The sequence below is a fragment of the Saccopteryx bilineata genome, chromosome 7 (assembly GCF_036850765.1).
Source record: "Saccopteryx bilineata isolate mSacBil1 chromosome 7, mSacBil1_pri_phased_curated, whole genome shotgun sequence".
In the NCBI taxonomy this organism is placed as follows: Eukaryota; Metazoa; Chordata; class Mammalia; order Chiroptera; family Emballonuridae; genus Saccopteryx; species Saccopteryx bilineata.
The window spans coordinates 97,578,924-97,593,618 of NC_089496.1; the positions used below are offsets into that span (position 1 = coordinate 97,578,924).

At 45.2% G+C, this 14,695-nt stretch overlaps 1 protein-coding gene across 3 annotated transcripts in view; it reads left to right on the top strand.

Moving 5' to 3' along the window:
• RBM20 (RNA binding motif protein 20) overlaps nt 1-14,695 on the top strand; it is a 207,502-nt gene that overhangs the window by 132,561 nt on the left and 60,246 nt on the right. The gene's annotated exons all lie outside the window — the stretch shown is intronic.

Below are 14,695 nucleotides of genomic sequence, written 5' to 3' on the forward strand. Positions count from 1 at the left end.
GAGGCCCAGGGGACATACTTGGACATGGACATGATGATCCCTTAGCAAGCTCAGGCACAACCAAACCCGATTCCCCTCATTTCTTTGTCCCAGGCGGTTAGAAGTAGCTTCGACACCTTTGGGAAAGGGATCCTGGTTTTCTATTTGCAAGTGTGTAAAAAGCAAACCCACTTTCATACTCCTGTAAAATGGAGTGTATTATGTATTGGATGGACATCACGGGAAATTTTTGGAACCTTAAAAAAAAGTCCATCATGGAGCCTTGCCATTATTTTCTGCCCTATATGCATCGGAATCTTTTTTTCTCTCTTTCCCGTGTCAGAAAACTGAAAGGGAGAGAGTTAATATTTTCACACACTCGTTCCCTCCCCCACACTCATACTCTTAACAGCTGCCACATATGATTTTGTGGAATTTGATATTTCAAATGAAATGACTTCCTTATTTTTCATAGTAATATAATAATCAATTTTACCATAGAGAGCTGTGTACATGTCAAGCCTTGGCCGCTCCTAATTAGCAATGGATGGGGTAGCAGAGGAAAGAGTTGGAGGGCAGGTTTGAGTGAAAAGTCAGCCACCAGAGTTTTAACCATTCTCTCTTGCCTCCTCCGCCTGTTTGGATCTTAACCGCAAGTTTTAGTTTATGGTTGATCTGACAAATATCTAGACTAGCACATACAACTGTCACCGATGGGCCTGCCCCTCTCACTGTTGCTGCTTTGTCTTTTATCTTCCCTCTCTGCAGTAACTTTCATGTGGCCACGGCTTTGTAAAATTGAGGCAAAAGCCAGACGTCACCCACATAGACTATTCTCTGCCTTGGGTGGCACCTGGGTTTTGTTGGCTGTAGTCAGAAAGGTATGGTCTGTTTCTTCAGGCACCAGAAACTCCCATCCACTTTTGGGGAATGGAAGCTTTCTCAAATAAATAGTTGGCAGGTCTGTTTATGAAGTTTCAACCTCAAGACTCTCATTTACTCTCAGGAATTTAGAAGAATTAAACAGTGCCCATCTGCAACACAAGCACAGAAACATACACCTCGTATTTCACAATTAAACACTTAGCATAGTCTACTGAGGTCTGCATTCCATGTGCTTAGAGACAGTCATAAATTCAAGCGAGTCCAACAAGTATTTGTTCAGCGCTTCTAATCTGCCTGGCACTGAGCCAAAGCCGCTCAGGAATGTGAAAGGTTTAAGATGTGGATGATGAATTCAAGGTGCTTATAATGTAGAAGGTAAAAGAGTCATCTGCCAGAAACCTCACCTGGCTCTCTGCAGTAGAGACTCTATGCACACCCTCGGAGAAGTCTGGCCACAGAAAGTACTTGTTGAACTGTGTGAAAGCTGTTTTGGCAGGGCTGAGAAATATCGGTACATCGCCCACGGTGTATGCGACCCTTTGTGGGCTAATAAAAACTTCAGTGTTTATTCTTAAAGATAATGTAAGACAAATGGCCTTGCTGATTTTAGTGACCAAAAAATGGTTTGTGGAGTTTAAAGTGATGAAGAACAGATTAAGTTTATTCCTTTATAGATTGGTGGGCCTCAGACTTCACAATAGTCACGGGAGTTATTAAAAATCCTAGGGAATAGGGTGAATTGGAATCTCTGGACATGTGGCCCAAGTATCTGTATTTGTTAAAACACACCAAGCAATTGCAGTGACTTCCAGTTTGAAATCTAGAGATAAAGAAAATTTTATTTAAAAAGGGTTTGCTGACCTGTGGTGGCGCAGTGGATAAAGCGTTGACCTGGAAATGCTGAGGCCGCCGGTTCGAAACCCTGGGCGTGCCTGGTCAAGGCACATATGGGAGTTGATGCTTCCAGCTCCTCCACACCTTCTCTCTCTGTCTCTCTCTCCTCTCTCTCTCCCTCTCTGTCTCTCTCTCTCCCTTTCTCTCTCCTCTCTAAAATAAAAAGGGGTTGTTTGTTTTTAAGCCTACGGTGAATTTGGAAAGTGGGTTTTTATTGTAGTTGCGATGTTGCTTGACTCAAGTATTTTTTGCATTCTGGAATCTGACCCTCTGTTCTTTGCATTAGTGAACTCAGTGTGAATAGAGTTATGCTTTCTTCCCGCTCAGCAAACCTGATAACATGATGCTGAACTAATCAGTCAACTAAGTTATCTGAGGATTTGTGAATTTGAGTGTTTTGGTTCCAGGAATTTAAATATTGAACATGGTGATGGAGTCTTTTAAAGAAAGGTAGGTATAAGTGAAGACGTGTGCCCCCTGAAATCATTTTTGCAGCGTTTAAAACTTCCATGAAAATGAAGCTCTCTCTTGGTGTCCTGGGAAGCTCATTAAACACAGAGGCGGCTCATTAAATACATGGTAGTTAATGCATTTTTTATAATAGACCATACATTCTTAGGGTTGGAAGGTAGGGTCAGTGGTTCTCAAAGGGCAGCATCATTATCACCTGAACATGATGCACGTGCAAATTCTGAGGCCTTATCCCAGACCTGCTGAGAAGGAAGCTGGGTTGAACCCAGCCCCTGTGTTTTAAGTGCTCTCCTGATGCCTACCGAAGTTTAAAAAAAAAAAAATCACTGCTTTTGTTTCCCCTCATCATTTTAAAGACAGATCTGTTCATTACAGGTTGAGTGCCTCTCTCTGAAGTCACCCAGAACTAGAGCAGCAGCAGAGGCAAGAACTCGGATCTCTCAGTGTAAAATCTATCTCTACGCCACGGTCAGACCATCCTAACTTTTCCACGTGCCATCAATAACAGCTTTAAGAAAACACCCACCACCCTAAAATCATAAGGCATAAACGAATCTTAAATGATGTCTCATCTGACCCTCCCATTTTACAGATGAGAAAACTATGTTCTACAGGGTAAAATGAGTGCAATAAAATGTGTAGCTATTGGTGGCAGAGCCTATTTAAGAAATGGGACTAATGACACCAGAAACAGTGGCTCCGCCACCGGTACCCCTAGTGCCTCTGCACGTTCATATGAACTCCATTTGGCTTGGACCATGTTGGTTAAAATGTCCATGTTAACAAGCAGGCAATTGTAAGAGAAGACCAGCTATTTGATTGAGAATTTTAATTCTTTAAAATTAATCTAAAATTTTATTTTGGCTTAAAATTAGCTTGAATTTTAGAATGCTTCCCAGGAAAATCTCAGCGATAGAAACTACTGAAAAGAAAGGTTAGAGAACATAGGGGCCATTCATTCCCTGAGCATATGTTTCATCTCAGAATCATGCAGATTAGATACTTCCAGCTCCTCAGCTCGCTCACTGGAGCTACATTTTCTTCAGATTTAGTTAAAAGGAAAAATGTGGCAACAAGTCTGTTTGTTGAATATTTTAGAACTTTATACTTGATGTGGTCAGTGGTATTTACATAATTTCCACAGTGTTCAAAGACTGCGTTTAATCCACAGTCTCTGCAGGCCTTCATCTTCAAAGCCTTGAGCAACACACACAGAACATGTGCCCAGGAAAACAGATTGAGAATGCCATACGCAACTAGGGTCTCGCACACGTATACACAGATCGGGGGTGTACATGTATAGAGGAGCTTATTGGTTCCACACACCCACCCTGTGCCTGGCACTGTGACATTAAACGGGACACACAATTCCTGCTTTCAAAATGATGAAGGACCAGTGAGGAAGTCGGATGAGCCACTGGGTAGACGGTTGTGAGAAAGGTTGGGAGGAGTTAGAAGAAAGTGTAATTGAGGCTTGAGGAGCAGCAGAGCATTGTGGGGGGTTGTAGAAGGGGCACCAGCACACCCTGGATGGGGGCAGAAGTCAGAGAAGTCTACCTGGAGGAGGTGACATCTAACTGCATATTGAAGGATGGTAGTTAGCTAGGTGAGGCGAAGCAGGGAAGAGATTGTCCAGGGAGAGGGAGCAGTATTAGCCTATGCACTTCTCAATATTTTATTTGCCTGTAAAGACGCGAACATTTGGCTTTTTAGAGACCTTTGTGCAGCAGTTTTAAAAATATATATATTTCAGACAGCTTGTTTGTCCATCTCAGAAGGTGCCCATGTTCCCCAGAAAAGTTTGTCGGCTCAGAGGTCCCCGTACCTTAGGCGACGGAGACATGGCCAGCTTGCTCCTAACCCCAGAAGTCAGACCAACTCCCTCAATTTGAGCCTGCATAAAACCAGTGAAATTCTGCCCGACATGAATTTCCTGAAGAATTGTGTGTCAGACAAACCAACTCCGGTCCCGAATGGATTCGAGCTGCATTTTACTGTGAAAGCCTGGGTCTGTCTGTGGAATGCCTTTGTAGGGGCACTTTTGGTATTTCTTTCCCTAAATCTTCATGGTTAGAGAGAAGAGAGCCCCTCCCTGTGCTGAACGGCCTGCCCAAGAGATTAGGGGGAGAAGAAATTAAATTAGTTCATGCTGGCTGGCCAACAACGCATCCATCTGAACAGAACCACATATATATTTAACAGTGCTTTCTTTAGAAGCATTCCCGGGAGCTTAAAAATAGCTTAATTCATGAGAAATCGTAATTATTATTATTATTATTATTATTGAATTCAATAATAATTATTATTATTGTCAACCATCACCATGCTTTGTAGCATCTGCACACCATGTTCGATCTTTACAGCAGGGCAGATGTGATTATTTCCATTTGACATATGAGGAAATTAAATCTTCGAGTCATCAGATTTCAAAGGTGGAAGAGACCTTGGAGATCCTTTTATATCCAGTTTTCTCATTTTACAAAAAAAAAAAAAGGGAAGTTGACTGACCTGCAGCCCTGTAGGAAATACACAGTGGTTATGAGACCAGGCTGGGGTCTTCTGATATCTAGAAAATCTCTCTTTTTTTTTTGCTACATCACACTGCCTTCAATACTCAGTGCGATTAAAGAAACTTGGGAGAAGATACATTTGTGTCTTTAGGAGAAATATTGTTGAAACCAGTCTTACATGCTTTTTTTATGAACACGTGGATGTCTAAAAAGAGTCTCTTTGTTTGTATACTTTCTCTGTTTATAGATAGCTACAGATAGATATCCAGATAAATAGACAAACACACCACACGTAGTTGTCACTAAGGAGGTGCAGGTGGAATTGGACCAGGCAGAGGCTCAAGGGGGAACTTCAGCAGTGTACTTGTATTTTTTGATAAAAAATATTCGAGGCAAAAGTGACCCTAACTGCGGCATTTGTTCGTTTTGGTGATGGGCAATGAATTCACAAGGATCTGTTGTGTTCTTCATATTTCTGTAGTTTTAAAATTTAAGACAAAACAAATATGAATATTAAAAACAGTCACCACTTACCATACCATTGTCTTCTAAAATAAAGGATATTTTAAAGAAAGAAAAACGGTACAGAAGAGGAAGGGAAAAATCTAATATATGGTTCTTGGTGGCAACTAAACATTAATTGACTCTTTGCTTTCAGTCTTTCCCATGTACCACTAGCAGAATGTATGCTGTTTTCTTTGTATTTGCTGCATTGCACATTCTGCTGTATACGTTCTCAGCCCTCCTACTATCGCCAGCAGGAAAGGCAAGCCCTCTTTGTCAGTTACAAGGCTACCAGCTGCTCCTTTGTGACTACACATCTCCTGGTTCTGAGAACCTTACTCGGTCCGCTGTTGGTGCCGAGCCTAACGGACCAACAGGCTGGGGGTTTGATACCAGATGCGTTATTTAAAACCACATTCTGGAGGTGTTAGGTTTAGTTAACTTAGTAAGTAAACTTATTGTGGGAATCTTTTCATGAAGTGCACATATATCAAATCATTATGTTGTACAACTTACATTTATACAGCGTTATTTGTCAGTTATATCTCAGTAAAGCTGTAAAAAAAATTTAAAGAGTACTATGACAAGTTGGGAGAAAAAAACTCAGAGAGTAAAGGAAAAAGCTTTATAATTTAGTACCTTTGAACAAACCGAAAAGACGAAACAAAACAAAAATATCATGCCTGAAGAGGTAGGGCCAGGAATGCGGGTTTAGAAGCTCCTGTAATGAACCTGTAACAGGAGACAGAATATTGGCCGGACAGTCAGAAGGCTCGTTCAAGTCTCAGCCAGCTCCCTCATTCACTGGGTGCCCTCAGATGGTTCCTCTGACCTTTTGTGGTCTCAGTATTCTTAATATAAACTGGAAGTGGTCACATTTGACTTACCTATCCATATGGTTGTCCTGGAGATCAGATAGCTAATGAGGCGAAACCACTTTTTAATATACTCCAAGTGGCCTTGGCCGGTGGTGCAGTGGACCGAGTGCTGTTCTGGAGCACCGAGGTTGCTGGCTCTCTCCAGGGCTGCCGGCTCAATCCTGGGTCATTGGCTTGATCCCGAGGTTGCTGGCTCAATCCCAAGGTCACCAGTTCGAGCTCTAGTTAGGGCACATATGAGAAGCAATCAATGGGTGCACAACTAAATGGAACAACAAGTTGATGCTTCTCTCTCCCTTCTCCTGGCACTCTCTCTCTCTTTTTTTCTCCCTTCCTCTCACTCTCTAAAAAAAAACTCCAACTGAAAAACATGAAACAAAAGAGAGATGACAGGATTATCATTACTGCTATGACTCTCCAAGAGGTGTCATGATTATATGAATCATCATATGGTACCATCATGGCTGAAGCCCAGACACCGGCACTGACCAAGTAATCTTGAAATTAGTCATAGAGGCCTAACTAGTGATAATCCACCCATAGCTCCATTGTTACCAAGAAAATGGCATTCACCAAAAAGTGCATGATCTCACTCTGCCCCCCACCCCCCAAAAAGGAGAAAACTCTATGGTGATGTTGGTGGGGGCATGTCCCACTGTAGTGGCTCCATTAGGCCTGAGGAATGAGGAGGACTGGGTTTGACACCCTCCTCTCCTCTGTTTAGAGGTGTGGCTTGAGTTGATTAACATATTATGTCAGCTTCATTGGGCTTCACTTTTTTCTCTGTAAACTGAGTGGGTTAATCTAAGCCAGCGGTTCTCAACCTGTGGGTCGCGACCCCGGCAGAGGTTGAACGACCAAAACACAGGGGTCACCTAAAGCCATCGGAAAATACATATTTATTATACAATACATTTTAAAATATGTATTTCCGATGGCTTTAGGTGACCCCTGTTTTGGTCGTTCAACCCCCGCCGGGGTCGCGACCCACAGGTTGAGAACCGCTGATCTAAGCGGTCTCAAGGCCTCTTCTTGGTCTTAATAACATTTGTGATAATTAGCTAGAGTTTGAACTTTAGCCCCGATATTACTGTAGTATTATAATTGTCATCTTGTAACCTGGCATTTAGGGACTGTTCTCAGTGGTTCGGATCCTGACCTCGCTTCTAAGAGCATTACAGTACAGTTGAGAGTTTATGATTTGAAGCTCAGCTCCTAGGAGGCAACAGGAGGGCAGGACCCAGCAAAAACTTGATCCTGATTGTATTTTACTGGATTTGGCCGTGTTATAAAGGTCTGACCAAACCTGGAAACCATTCTCTTGCCTGATCATGAGCCCTCTCACCTGGATTATGTTTTATATCTGAACACGTAAAACACAGCCCATTCATTGCTTGGCCTGGACAGGGAACTGAGTTGAACTGGAAGTGAATTTACAGTCCTGATTGGTTATCTAGGAAGGTCTTGTGCTTCCTGAGAATGTGACCTGTGAGGTCTGTTTAGATACTACTGTGCTGGGCTGCGGTTCTTGGCTTTTGCTTCTGACTGGCTGCACATGACCAGGGGAAAGCCCTGAGCCTGTACACACTCACCCACTGGACTTCAGCTGGGGCCTCCTTATTCCATGGCCCTTTGCCTCTGTTCTCGAAGACTTATCTGGTTCGCTGAGCAACTGTTATAACGCTCTCTGTTCCCTCCGAGGCCCAGTCTCTGCCCTGCGCCCTGCTCTCTGAGCAGATGTCCATCCTTGTTTTTTCCTTCTCTTCTCTCCATACTTACATTGCCTGTGCTCTCTGTCCTCTATCTCGATCTCTAAGGAAGATTCCTTGCTGCCTTGGCAGAGCTCACTCGGCATCTGCACTGATGATGACAACGACGAGGGTGATGATGATAGCGGTAGTCATAGTAATGGTGATGATGATAAGAAGACTGGCTGTAGTAATAGTTGCTGCGACATTTGTTTAGAGCAGAGGTCCCCAAACTACGGCCCCCCGCCGCACTTCCGGAAGGGGCACTTCTTTCACTGGTGGTCAGTGAGAGGAGCACATTGACCATCTCATTAGCCAAAAGTAGGTCCATAGTTCCCATTGAAATACTGGTCAGTTTGTTGATTTAAATTTACTTGTTCTTTATTTTAAATATTGTATTTGTTCCCGTTTTGTTTTTTTACTTTAAAATAAGATATGTGCAGTGTGCATAGGAATTTGTTCATAGTTTTTTTTTATAGTCCGGCCCTCCAACGGTCTGAGGGGCAGAGAACTGGCCTCCTGTGTAAAAAGTTTGGGGACCCCTGGTTTAGAAAATGCTTACTTTGTGCTAGAAACCGTGCGGAATAATTTATGTACACCCTATCACTTAACTCAGAACAAGTTTTACCTTAGATAGAACCACTCCAACTTTAACAACAAGGGCCCCAAGGCTTAGAGAGGACGAGTGTTTGCCCACAGTTCCCAGCTTATAAATGGCAAACTAGAATTCATACCCAGGTGAATACTAAGTCTGCAACCTGAGCTCCTCTCACCCCTCACCCCCACCCTCGTCTGCATGCAGAGCACAATCACGTCGATATGGCTGCTGTTTCGCAAATATGACCGAGCTGGTTTTAACCCATTCTACCTTGAATCTTTATCTCTGAGGATGTGAGTGACATATATCACTTCCTCTGTGGAGGACTGTTTTCCGAAAGCGAAAGGTGTGCTGGGCTCACACAGAAAATGTCCCGTTTCCAGTGACCTCCCAGACAATGCCGCACCATTAATTACCTCTCTACAGCACCTCACGAGTTGAACAATTTGCAGAGATTCTGACAACTCTTTACTTACTTGACCTGTATCAACCTGCATCATGTAGAAAAGACTGTGACTTCTCTTTTTATAAATGAAGACACTGAGGCTCAGAGAGTCTGTTGCCCATTGTGACACCGATGTCAAGCCCCAAGTCAGGACTAGAACTCAGGATGCATGATGCCTACCCACCCTTGGTTCATACAGGGAACCTCCCAGCCCAATAGGCACTCACTGTGTCCTCTTCTCTCCTCCAAGGGAAAGAAGATCAAGAACCCATTGTAGATCTTAAGACCCTTCATCCTGGGGTATCACTAATGCCTTGCATAAAGCCAGTTCTTCGTGCCACAAACATAGCCTGTTTGTTGTTAAAAAAACGAAAGGTGTCTCAGTAGATTAGCAGTTGCCTCCTTGTGAATGTCAAGGTTATTATGTCCCCAGCTCACAAGACCACCTGTGCGGCAAGGGCCAGATCTCTGAACTTGCGAGTGGTTGTTGCAAAGCCCACACCCCAGTCTCGTGACCCCCATGTAGGGCTCTTACTCCGCCCAAGGTGAAGGAGCATTTTGTTCCCGGAACTCCAGGAAGCAGGTCTCTCTAATTAGTAGACATTTACATGAAAGTGACTGCCTGCGTTTCCCCTGCATGACCTCTTAGCTGCTCAGTCTTTACAGTTGGTCCCCTCCGCAGAGAAAGCCGGGGAATGACAGACATCTCTTGAGTCAGTGTGGGGCCATGGAGGGGAGATGCATAAATTAAATGTGGATGGTTCAAGTAGGTTGGCTTTCTTTTTACATTATTATTTTTCTTAAACAAATAAAGGAAATGCACTGGTGTGTGTACAGAAGCCCACGCAGGTCCAGGGGAGGTGTTCCCCTGCGGTCACTCAGGAGCGGCCTGGGCCCCTGTCTCCCGGCCAGTGGATTTGGGTTGGCATTATTTACAAGCAGGCTCTCCTTACGTGGTGGCTCAAATTCAACCACTTTAGCAACCCAGGCATGACAAAAAGATGTCTCTCTCTCCTGATGATGCCAACAAAACGTCAGGAAGTGTCTGTCCACCCTGAACTGGTCACTGTAGCCAGAGGGTTCTGACTGGCCAGGTTTGCATCACATTGAATGGGGATTACTATTCCCATTTTACAGACGAGAAAATTAAGCACACTTATTGGAAAAGTTAAGTGACTTTCTCTCATCCCATAACCAGTAACTGGCAGGCCTCAGACCACCCTTTCACCCTACAAGCTGCCTCTCACTAACAGCCGATCACCTTTGCGTCTGTAGATGGATGAATTAGCCTAGAACGTTTGCGTGTCTTTGTTCAGAGTTCTCTCTGTCCTTTTGTTTCATTTGTTACATTTTTCTGAAACAGCTGAGGCTTGAACCACTTCCTCCTGTGCCTTACTGTTTTGTGATTACTCCTAAGAAATAGTCAGCGCTCTCTGAGTTGGCCTGTCTTCTCTTGAGAAGATGTTTCTTTTCCATCTCTGTGTCCCCACCACCTAGCAACTTTGCCCAGCACATAATAGATGCTCAGCCCGTGTGGGCTGAATGGGCAAATGCATGAACACCCGTTGGCCCCTTTGATGGCGTCCGTGCCGAGTGGAGGTCCCCAGCCCCTGTCTGTGTCTGGGGCGTTCTTGCTGCCTTTCAGAACAGGATGGATCACATCACAAAAATCGTGCTGAATTTCCAGCACCCTGACTCAAACCGAGAAATGACGGTGCCTCCTCCTTGTGCCCCAGGAGTAATCCATCACTGCATCCTGCTTGGGACTCGGAATAAAACGTGGAAGAGGGCCCTGGCCGGTTGGCTCATCGGTAGAGCGTCGGCCTAGCGTGCAGAGGACCCGGGTTCGATTCCCGGCCAGGGCACACAGGAGAAGCGCACATTTGCTTCTCCACACCTCCGCCGCGCCTTCCTCTCTGTCTCTCTCTTCCCCTCCTGCAGCCAAGGCTCCATTGGAGCAAAGATGGCCCGGGCGCTGGGGATGGCTCTGTGGCCTCTGCCTCAGGCACTAGAGTGGCTCTGGTCGCAACATGGCGACGCCCAGGATGGGCAGAGCATCGCCCCCTGGTGGGCAGAGCGTCGCCCCCTGGTGGGCAGAGCGTCGCCCCATGGTGGGCGTGCCGGGTGGATCCCGGTCGGGCGCATGCGGGAGTCTGTCTGACTGTCTCTCCCTGTTTCCAGCTTCAGAAAAATGCAAAAAAAAAAAAACAAAAAAAAAAACGTGGAAGAGTTTGGGACAAATAATGAGCATTGTCAAGTGGGGACAGCTGTTGCGCTCTCCTGGTGGATACAATATGTTGCACATCCTTTAGGCCCTGAGGGGTTAAACTATTTGAAACAGTTTTCATCTGGATCTCCTAAATCTCCTGGCATTAAAGAAGCAACTATTTCTCCTTTATGTTATATTTTATTTTTTAAACTATTGAGAGAAATGCAGTTTTAATTTTAAAAAATCTTTCTAAGTGAGCAGTGAACCAAAGATTTTAATGCAATTATGCAACGTGAATTCTTTGTAACCATAATGGCTTAGAAAGGAAACATCAGCCCTGGGGAGAGGGAGCCCTGTGGGGGCCTGGATGAATCTGAGCGGCTGTGATGTGTTTTTTTCTGTGAGTCTTTTTCTGTGGTTGTGTGGTAGCTTCTCTACCTGTGTGCCAGTCTCCTCCTGTCGAGGTCTGACTCTATGACTGCACACCGAGCCACTGCACAAGTTTAGGAAAAGTGAAGATGTAGCAAGTGTATAGAACTGTTCCCCAGACACAGAGGCATCCCTACTGTGGCCTCTGGACCTTACAGGTGTCCAAAGGGACTGCATCTTTGCATCTCCCTTGTGCCAGAAGTGTTTTGCCTTGTGAAGTTATTCGGTATTTCTTTCAACAGAGGGGAGGACCACAGATAAATACGGGTAGAGATGATAGTGATGAACCAGATCAGTGGTCCTCAACCCCCGGGCCGCAGACTGGTACCGGTCCACAAGAGAAAGAATAAATAACTTACATTATTTCTGTTTTATTTATATTTAAGTCTGAACGATGTTTTATTTTTTAAAAATGACCAGATTCCCTCTGTTACATGATACATTTATCCATCCCACCCTAAAGGCCGGTCCATGAAAATATTTTCTGACATTAAACTGGTCCGTGGCCCAAAAAAGGTTGGGGACCACTGAACTAGAGATAGTTCTGGGGCTTAGTGAGGGCTGTTTGTTCCAGGGTTAAAAGTTGGTTTGAATGGTCTGAGTTCTCATTAAGATTTTTTTATTTTTTGTTTTGTTTTTGTTTTTTTTTGTGTGTGAGAGAGAAAGAGAGAGAGACCGAGGAACAGATAGGAACAGACAAGAAGGGAGAGAGATGAGAAGCATCAATTCTTCATTGCAGCACCTTAATTGTTCAATGATTTCTCATATGTGCCTTGACCAGGGGGCTACAGCAGACTGAGTGACCCCTTGCTCGAGCCAGCGACCTTGGGCTCAAGCTGGTGAGCCTAGCTCAAACTAGGTGAGCCTGCGCTCAAGCCGGCGACCTCAGAGTTTAAATCTGGGTCCTCTGCGTCCCAGTGTGACACTCTATCCACTCTGCCACTGCCTGGTCAGGCTCTCACTAGGGTTTTACGGCCACTTTGTCTCTTTGTTAATGAGGGGGCTGGAAGAGTTAATCCCTAAGGATCTGCAATTCCCAGCTTTCCCCAGCTTTCGTAGGTTGCCATTGCTCCAGCGGGGTAAGAAAGTTGACTTTGAAGAGGAAGAGACCTCTGGGTTTTCCTGGCTCCTGCTTGAGTTCCTAGAGGGTCTTCAGACACCTGGTCAGATGGATCTCTGCTGTCCAGGATCTCTGGGAACATCAGTTCATACTGACAAGGTCCACCAGTGTCCCCTCGGAGCGGAAGCCTCTTTTACATATAATTTTCTTGGTGGATTGTATTAGTTTGCTGTTTGCTTCTGTAACATATTACCACAGATGTAGTGGCTGGCAGCAGTACAAACTGCTTACCTTACTGTTCTGGAAGTCAGAAGTACCAAATCTATCTCACTGGGCCAAAATCAAGGTGTTACCAGGGCTGGTTTCCCCTGGAGGCTCTAAGGAAAATGCGTTTCCTGACCTTTTCCCACTGTTGAAGGCCTCCTGCACTCCTTGGCTCATGGCCCCTTCCTCCAGCTTCAAAGTCAATGTGGCATCTTCTCTCCTCACTGACCTCTGCTTCCATCCTGGTATCTCTCTCTGACTCCCATCCTCCTGCCTACATTTTATAAGGACCTTTGTGATTGCATCAGACCCACCCAGCTAATCCAGGATAATCTCTCCATTTCATGCTCCTAACTTAATCGCCTCTGCAAAGTTCCTTCTACCGTGCAAGGCTACATTGTACAGGTCATGGGGATTAGGATGTAGATATCTTTGGGAGCCATTATTCAGCCTACCACAGGGATTATCCATCAATTTCAAAACCTTAACTTGGACAAGGAGGAGGGTATATTGAAACTCCTGCTTTGGAATGGGGGAATCATAGACCATCCCCTTGGTGGTTGACTCTGTAGCTGATTGCAGTCTAAGCTGTGTACAACAGCAAAACCCATTTGCTTTCTGGGTACAGGGGGTCCTTGGGTTACGACACACAGTCCTATTGACAGTGACATAGCCTGAATTTTGGTGTAAATCGAAACACACCCTAGCCTAACACAAACAGAACACTTGCGCTTTTAACAGTCCAAAATGGCGCAGGTAAGCGTACTTGGGGACGCCAACTCCCTCACTCATCTGCCTCATTACTGCATATTCTTCCACTACGTGCAGCCAAACTAGTTCGTCCACATAGTAGGTATGACACTAATGGCGTGAGCCAAAACACTCGTGTCTCAATTTTTTTTTTTCTTTTTTCATTTTTCTGAAGCTGGAAACAGGGAGAGACAGTCAGACAGACTCCCGCATGCGCCCGACTGGGATCCACCCAGCACGCCCACCAGGGGCGACGCTCTGCCCACCAGGAGGCGATGCTCTGCCCATCCTGGGCGTCGCCATGTTGCGAACAGAGCCACTCTAGTGCCTGAGGCAGAGGCCACAGAGCCATCCCCAGCACCCAGGCCATCTTTGCTCCAATGGAGCCTTGGCTGCGGGAGGGGAAGAGAGAGACAGAGAGGAAAGCGCGGCGGAGGGGTGGAGAAGCAAATGGGCGCTTCTCCTGTGTGCCCTGGCCGGGAATTGAACCCGGGTCCTCTGCACGCTAGGCCAACGCTCTACCGCTGAGCCAACCGGCCAGGGCTCGTGTCTCAATTTTTTAAAGTTTTTATGGGAGTGAGCCTTGTAAACTCGAAACGTTGTATTTCGAGACTATTGTAACCCAAGGACCCCCTGTATATTTAGATTCTCCTTTTTGAATTGTAGGAGGGCCTTTATTCGTAGAAATGTATACTCTCAAAAGAGGTGCCCACATCTCCTGAAAGCCACCAGGTTCTGATGAGCCATACCCATTATCTTCCCGCTTATTCTGTTCATGACGGTTACTGAGTGTCCGCCAAGTGCACAGAGGCATGCTGGGGAAATCACAGTCTCCCAGACATGCTCCTTTCCCTCGTGGAGCTTTATGTCTGGGGGGGGGGGCGGGAGAAAGGCACATAAACAATTATTTTTAACATAAAGCAGGATGTGCCAAGTGATGTAACAGTGAGGAACCAAGGTAGCAGGGGGACATGAGGATGACATCACTTTTAGCCCCTCGGGTGTCAGATTATATGTACCAATTTTTGGTTAATAATATGTTTCCTACAGCACCTGAATTTTAGGTGATTA